The sequence below is a fragment of the Opisthocomus hoazin genome, chromosome 7 (genome assembly GCF_030867145.1).
Source record: "Opisthocomus hoazin isolate bOpiHoa1 chromosome 7, bOpiHoa1.hap1, whole genome shotgun sequence".
In the NCBI taxonomy this organism is placed as follows: domain Eukaryota; kingdom Metazoa; phylum Chordata; class Aves; order Opisthocomiformes; family Opisthocomidae; genus Opisthocomus; species Opisthocomus hoazin.
In genome coordinates this window covers 70629229-70636276 of record NC_134420.1, presented here as the reverse complement: position 1 = coordinate 70636276, position 7048 = coordinate 70629229, and the positions used below count along the sequence as shown (strand labels likewise).

At 52.9% G+C, this 7048-nt stretch overlaps 1 protein-coding gene across 4 annotated transcripts in view; it reads left to right on the top strand.

The window, feature by feature from the left end:
- The first annotated feature begins 4695 nt into the window (after positions 1-4695).
- FBXO34 (F-box protein 34) overlaps positions 4696-7048 on the top strand; it is a 46176-nt gene continuing 43823 nt past the window's right edge. For 3 of the 4 annotated variants that reach the window (XM_075427069.1, XM_075427071.1, XM_075427067.1), the window contains exon 1: positions 4696-4777. The gene's annotated coding sequence lies outside the window, so the exon portion shown is untranslated. The remainder of the gene's footprint in view (positions 4778-7048) is intronic. The other variant, XM_075427072.1, reaches the window with a different exon arrangement.

Sequence of the window (7048 nt, the reverse complement as noted above, 5' to 3'; positions counted from 1 at the left end):
TGTTTGTTACTCCCCTTCTTCTCCCGAATCAGTGGAATTTGAGGGCACTCAGCAGTTCTACCTTAGGAGAACAGGATATAGTCCAACGACGTGAGCCCTGCTGAATGGCAAGTTTTAGGGAAAAGATTAGGAGTGTCTTCATTCCAACCAAACCCCATTTTTTCTTACTTACACCTGCATCTGAAGGATTCCTTAAGGTTGAAACAACACTTGTTTGCTCCTCGGAGCATCTGGACTGGTGCATTTGTCCCACTCGTGGATGTTAATACTGAATTTAGGAAGTGTGGCCACACTAACAGCCAGGGGTTTAATCTCACTAGCTCAAATAACAACATCAGCGATAACGTGGCAGTACGCGCTTCAAGGCAGACTGGTAACCCAAGTATCTAACTCCGGTCCTTGGCAGGCTCAGCCTCTGCCGTGGGCCTGCGCTGGCTGTTACCTGAGCTAGCTAAAGCCAGAATGGGTTTCCTTAACGCGCCGTAGTGACACCTTCCACTAACAATATCTCTGTCACTGCAAGGGTCTCGATGCTTTTGAATAATGCCATGATTTTAAAGTATTGCAATGTCACTTCAAGATAAAACACAGGAATCATTTTTTTCAGGCAAATTCCTCATTGCCGCTGATTTTATTGTTAAGAGGAATAAACATAATACCATTTAATAGAGATAAGAAATATGAATATATAAACCCATTATCCTGTACAGATATTATACATGCCTGAAAGATTAACTGTGTTGTTCTCGGGCAGTCCTGATGATTTTATGATAATATGCCTACATTTTAGCCACTGAAGCTTTGAGAACCAATTTGAATTTATCTCTTTCTTGACAATACAACTGTCATTATCGGCTACATTTTTTACTGAGGAGATCATTATGTGGAAATCTGCTAACCTGTTCTTTCTACTCTTCATTTGTTCACATGGGATATTGTTCTTTGTGAGGGTAATTCTTCCCAGCCTTGCATAAACGCACCTTACTGAAGAGCAATATGGAGCATGTAGGGAAACCTACCTCCAAATTTAGCCTTGAAATAATTACAATTTCTGAATATATTTTTGGTGACAGTTCAGGCAAATTGAGTTACAAAGCTGTAGCCCGCAGCGCCACGTACTTGCCACTTGCGTGGAGTCAGAGAAAAGCCTCTGTAGGCAAACTGCTGTATGTGGGGCCCAGCATGATGTTGGGCACAGAGCACTCCTGCCAAATTTAATTGATAACCTCTTAATGAAGTGTTGTGCAGCAAAACCATTACGGCGCATTGGGTGCTGTTCCCACTTCTGCTTTTGCTTTTCATCTCAAGTGGTCGCTAGTTTAAAAACCAGAACAAAATCTAGGAGCAGAAAATAGAAGCGAAATTCCTGTCTTACAACAACTAGGAAACACAGTTGTGCCTTCTGCTGTGTTTTGTTGCAGTCTTCTTTGGGTTTTGTTTTGCACAGCAGCACGTTTTTAACCGGAGTGTGAGACAGCCACTCACCAAAGCCCTGATGCCTCAGCATGCAGCCCGGGAGGTGGGTATGGTCCGAGCAGGAAGGTGAGAGACATTCTCGCCGGGATGAGCTTGGAGAGTCTCCTCCCTTTCCTGGGTAATTGCTCTACCACCTAGATTAGCACGTACAACAACCGACACGCAACCCCTACAGCCCATGGTGTTAAAAAGAAATCGGTGACCTCACTCTGCTCCTTCAAAGAGCCCTTACGGACTCCTGCACCCCAGCTGTGTGGGCCCGGGATCCCGAGCGGACGGAAGCACGTACACGCTGGCTATGCAAAGCAAGTCTGATCCATCCCTCGTCTGATGTGTCTTGCAACCACGTCTCTGCTCAGTAGGCGGGAGGTTCTGCTCGCCCTTGGGAGGTGTCTAAGGCTCTCCAGGCTATAAATAGAAAGACGAGGTACCCGACTCCGGGGATGATATTGCACTCTGGCAGCCTGATACCTACCAGCTAGACGTTGTAGCCCATTTATAAGCTCCCAGCTTTCACTGGAGCTAGGCTAAAATGCAAACTAGCAATCTTATAATGCAGAGTGCAGCTGGAAACAAAGTCTGAGTAGTTTTTATCTCAGCGTATCTTTACATCCTCTGTTATCCGCGGTGCATTTTCACCCAATGTTCCCTGCTGTTACAGATTTGAGTCAAAAACAGGTGAAAGCATCCTGCAGCTGGTTTTGTCCTCCAAGGCCCAAAGCCACGTTCTTAAGGAAATCACATTTGTTTCCAAACAGACTCAAACCTTGTTGGCTTTCTTACATGGAGAAGAGGGGCGTGGGAATTAACCCACGAATAAATGCTGGATTCAGCCATAAGCCACTGCTGAGTTGAGACCAAACTTTCTGTTGCTTCCAGGGACTTTGGAGTGGGTGTCTTTGGGTGAATTGTACTTTTACCCCCTTCAGCAAAAGCAGATGAAGAAACCACTTAGTGCAGCGGTATTAGGTGATGTTTCAGTGGTGTTAAGTAGCTTTCTAACTGAGTTAGGTCAGGACCATTGCGTTTTCATTTGAAATGAGCATCCTTCTCCCTAGCTGAGACAAGACTTCTAGTATTTTATTTTTTTATTTTGGCTTAAGACCTGTATGTAGTTTTTTTCTCAGCATGCATCTTCTTTGTGTCTCTGCTGCCCAGAGCAGAACATATAGAAGTTGGATGTGTTGTTTCACAGCTAAAACAAATCCGAAGGCGATAAGGAACAGCCTGGTTTAGAGAGTACAGCAAGGCAAAGCTTTGAGGAAAATGAGCGACCGCTAATTGAGATGGAAACAATAAAAGAGCTATAACGACTTGGTTAATCCTATGTGCTCTGACAGAGTTAAACTTCTCCAGGTCTCTGATAAGGTAGGACTGGTTTTCTTTATCTATTGTTTTTGCAATGTTCAAGGCTACTGAAATGCAAAAGTGCCAGATGGCCACGTAAGCTAAACAATGTGCAAAATCTTTCTTATATTATCACTAAATGCCCGGGGCGGGGGTGGGGGGAGAAAGGTTGTTTAATCATTAGAAGTCACTTAGCAGCAAATGGCATTTAGCTGTCTCTATCAGCTTACAACCAAAGATTGGGTCTGTACCGTTGTGGGGCCTTTTTCTAATACGACAGGGCACATATGTCACCCCCCTTTCAGTCATCTGGTGATACCTTGCGTGGCAGTGCGTGTCACTGGTCCCACCCTAGTAAGCAGGTTGTTTTTTCCAATATCAAAATACCGAATTTTCCCCTGGAACACAGGAAGCTCCTGTGTCAGCAGCAGCTAAATCCCGCTGTCGTGCTGGGGTTTTATTACGGTCCAGAGGAGAAAGTACTGGGGGGATGAGGAGCTGTAGGTTCTGTTTTCCATCCTGTCACTGATCTGATACTTGACCTTCAGCAACTTTACCTCTGTCCTCCCTCCTGTCCTTGCTTTGTCTTTGTATGCAGTGGCCGTAGTCAACAGGGACTCCAGAGACTTCGGGAGATTCATCTCGGCCATCTGAGACGCCATGTTAATGTGATCTTGTGCCTTGGCTGATGAGCTCTGCCCCTCGTCAGGGCCAGCGTGGCACAGTGCTGTGCTGACACACGTACACTGCTTTTTAGCTTGAGAACGGTCTCAGGGATCTCCTCACGGTACTGCCTGACACAGGAGTGTCTCCGTCGCCACCCTCCTGCAGGTCCAAGAGACCAGGCTTTTTTGGTTTGCTAGCCCTGCTCTCACCCTGGATCGTCCGTGGTCCCCGCGGGGACCTGCAGCCCTCACTGCTTCCCTCCCAGCAGCAACGAGCTGCTGAAACCTTCTTTTGAGGAGCAGGGGGAGGTTCCTTCTCACAGGGACCCCTTCGGCTCAAGCTGCCATCTGGTGCCACCACTTAAATCCCCTTTTCCCAAGGCCTTCCCTTTGCATTTTGCCCTTGTTCTCAGTACCTTTGGTTTCGGAGGACTCCTCCAGCGCCCGCCTCTTTCTCCCTGCAGGCCGAGGCCTTTGTGGAGAAGATGGCTGGGGTGCTGCCTGCGTGACGAACCGCTGCCGTGCTGCCTGCGACGCGTCCACACCGGGTACACCAACTCGCGTTGTCCTCTGGCAGGGGCAGCATCTGCGCAGGTGACGGCACAGGGTGTTCAGCCATTGTGCTGGGGAGGCAACCTCCCAGTAACCTCCCTTCAACCTCCCAGTAACCTCCCTTCAACCTCCCAGTAACCTCCCAGCAGCTCTTTTGGCCGTGCAGTTGGGAATTAAGTGACCCTGCTTCGGCAGGGGGTTGGACTGGGGGACCCACAGAGGTCCCTGCCAACCCCTGGCCATTCTGTGATTCTGTGATTTTAAAGCCAGGAGGTCCACCAAACGAGCTCCTTCGGTCTCCTGCGGAGGACTTGGAGGTTTTTAGCCTGTTACTCCCATGTTAAATCCCCTCGTGGGATGCCGGGCAGGGGGCTGCGAGCTGGCGCCCAGTTGCCCCCAGTGCCGCGTTGGTCGCACACGGGGCTGGAGACAGCGGGGCCAGCGAGGCCACGGGGGGCTACGCGGAGGCCTCGAACCCGCCGGGGCAGGAGGCCCCGAGCAGAGCCGCGGCCCCGGGCAGCCCCACGGAGCAGCCCGGGGCCGGGCGGTGCCTGGCACGGCGCTGCCGCTGCGCTCCCCGGCGGGCCCGGGCCCGTCCCGCTCCGCCCCGCCCCGGGCCCGGATTGGCGCGGCCGGCGCGGCCCCTCCCGCCGCCGCGGCGCGGAGCCGGGGGGGGGGGGGATCCGGCCGCGCCGAGCCCGGGCCGGCGGCTGCGGGACGCCCGCTGCTCCCCACGGGTAAGGCTCCTCGCTGCGGGGACGGGCGGGGGGGCGGCGAGCTGGGCCCCGCGCTCCCGGCCGGCCATGGCGGCTGCGGGGGCCGCCGAGGGGCCGCTGGCCGCCCGCCGGACGGGGCTGCGCGGCGCCGGGCCCCGCCGAGCGCTCCGGGCCTCTCCGCCGGCTGCTTTCGGCTTCGGGGTGTTTGATCCGCGGCGTTCCCCTCGGCGCCGGCAGCCCGGACCGGGGCACCGCGCCGTGCCCGCTCGGCTGGCAGCGCTCCCGGGGCCTTCCCGCCGCCCGGCTCTGACAGCCCCGGCGCGCTGCGGGGAGCGGGGGGGGCCGGCCCCGGCCAGGCCTGCGGGTCGCGGAGCCTCTGCCCGGCCCACGCGTGGGCCTCGGGGGCCGGCCCCCCTCTGCGTGCGGGTCGCGGCCTCTGCGTGCGCCTGCGGGGCTTCGCTTTGGAAACAAACCGCAGCGGAACGAGAAACCCGGTGTGTTTTTCCCCCCCAGTTTTGGTCTGAGTGCCGTCGCTCCCCGGGGGGGTCTGCCTGCGCGGTTTACCCCGTGGGAAGGGTTGCGGAGCTCGGTGAACATCACCGATGCGCTCTAATCATCGTTAGATGTTATAGACGATACCTCTAATAACGCGTTCGCAGGGGGATGGTGTAACCCAAGGAAAGGTTAAAGGTACGATGGTGGTGGAAGAGATTTCTTCTCAAAATTACTTCCTCCAAGGCCTTGCTTGAAACAATAAGCATAGCTTCTAATTTCTCCAGTAAACCGAGGTTGTTGAATTGTGCCGTGTGGCTTCCAGCTGGGAAAAAAAAATCTCCTTGTATCAGCTGGAGAAGTGGGTCTGACGCTTGTCCTGCGAGGTGCTTCGTACAACGCCCGACAGCGGCGTGTGTCTCTGCTCTGCTTCTAAATAACCGGCCCGGATGGGGCTGTGAAGCACCGCCGCAGCAGCCCGGGCTCCGTTGCGGGCCCTAAAACCCGCCTGCAAAGCGGTGTGAGTACTCGAGGGGTTCACCCTGCCGCGCTGCGCGCTGGCTTGGCCGTGCCGCGGCCCTCGGGATCCCCTTTTGGGAGCTGGAGATAGCCAGGCTGGCTTCGAAACCGGCGAACGTGCGGCGCAGGCTCGAGTCGCGAGTCTTAATGAGCGTTTGCGTAGCGCTTCGTGTTTTCTCGGGTGAGAGGTTTTACATAATTGGCCATTGGAATGGTCTGTCACCCCTAGAGAAGAGCCAAAAAACCGACGGCGACAGAAAAAAAAAGCGTGAAGGTAGGCGGTTGTTTTGGAAGTCCAAAGTCTAAAATGCCTGCAGGTTGTTCGTGTTGTTATGGCTTAACGTGGAGGCAGGAAAACGACTAAAAAAATTAACCTAGTTCTCCTTTTGAGCCAATTTGAACAGCATCGTCCGGACAAATGACATCCTGCTTACGTTTGAGTTCCTTCTTCAGTGCCCAGAAGAACTCCCGGTGCGACTCCAGTTGCACCAGAGTTGCAGGTTTTTGTTGTGTTGTGTTGTTTTTTTTTTTTTCCCCCTTGAAATCTTAACTGGAAGCCTTTTGCAGTGTTTTGATTCCTTTTTAATAAATGGCTAATCCCTTGCTGCAGGGGATGGGAGTGTTCTGAGTGCGGCGTTTTTGGGTCCGGAGGGGAGGAGGAAGGGAGTGCCTTGCACTGCTTTCCAGCAGCCCCCCGCCTTCCCGGGGCCTGAGTGAAAGAGCCTTATTGACTGGTTTGGAAGGTAACGTGCCCAATTCTCCTCTTACATGCTAAAAACCATAAATTTGCTGTAGCGCAGAGCCTTGGAGGGCAAGAAATGGAATGTCGGGGAGCCTGGGCTTCGTCAGGAGCAGCCTGGTAACAAAGGCGGTGTCTGTTAATTGCATCGCGCTTATCAAAATCTCCCCTTCTGTGACAAAGTTCCATTTTAATAGGTGTGAAAAGTTGTGGGTTTTGATTTAATATCAGTGTCTTAAAATCATCTTGCGTGCTCCATATGACTAAGTTGTCTCTTTCACGCTTAATTGGAGAAGGAGCAGAGGTTGAGGAGGAAGCTGCGTACATTTCACTTGCAGTAAATGCTCTTTAAAATCTTTTCTCCAGTTAGATAAGGATCGTGAAGACGTGTGAGTGACTGGGCAAGCGCTAAGCTGCAACTAATTTTCTTATAGGCATATAAAACATCGACTCTAGCGTGCTGCGGACGTGCGCCACGGTGTTGGTGGACTCTCCGCGGGCCGGGATGTTCAGAGACTGGCCCGTAGTTCCCGTGCCAGGAA